The sequence below is a fragment of the Nanorana parkeri genome, unplaced genomic scaffold (genome assembly GCF_000935625.1).
Source record: "Nanorana parkeri isolate BGI_ZX_2015 unplaced genomic scaffold, ASM93562v1 scaffold3204, whole genome shotgun sequence".
Lineage (NCBI taxonomy): Eukaryota > Metazoa > Chordata > Amphibia > Anura > Dicroglossidae > Nanorana > Nanorana parkeri.
The window spans coordinates 55685-56508 of NW_017309472.1; positions in this window are offsets into that span (position 1 = coordinate 55685).

The window sequence follows — 824 nt, forward strand, 5'->3', positions numbered from 1 at the left end:
ACAAAGAGCTCTGTCCGCGACCAACACCATTGTTAGAAGATAGGATCCTTGTTTAAATCATGGGCTTGTCTGGGATTTGAACCAGGGACCTCTCGCACCCGAAGCAAGTATCATACCCCTAGACCAACGAGCCAAGAGATGCTTGCAGATCTTGGCTATCTTCCTGGGCTAGGCTCAGCAGCAGACTAGTTCAGCACAAGCGAGAATCATACCCCTAGACCAACGAGCCAAGAGATGCCCACAGATTTTGGCTATCTTCCTGAGCCAGGCTCAGCAGCAGGCTAGTACAGCACAAAAGTCAACAATCTCAATCTTCCCTACCCTTAAAGACCTTCTTTTTTTAAAGGGTGTGACAAGTAGCCTTCTCCCAGAAACATGTCTGCAAAAGGTTGTTGCAATCTTTGCCTTTCTTGAGATTTCTGAGATTTCAAAAGCCGAGGGGACCTCTTGCACCCGAAGCGAGAATCATACCCCTAGACCAACGAGCCAAGAGATGCTTGCAGATCTTGGCTATCTTCCTGGGCTAGTCTCAGCAGCAGACTAATTCAGCACAAGCGAGAATCATACACCTTGTCCAACGAGCCGAAAGCTGCTTGGCAAGTCTGGTTGGCTTCCCGAGCTAGGCAGTGGACTAGCACAGCACAAAGGTGGACGGTTGGCACAAAGCTTGCAGATTTTGGCTATCTTCCTGAGCCAGGCTCAGCAGCAGACTAGTTCAGCACAAAAGTCAACAATCTCAATCCTCCTTAACCTTAAAGACCTTCTTTTTCTAAAGGGTGTGATAAGTAGCTTTCTCCAAGAAAAATGTCTGCAAAAGGTTGTTG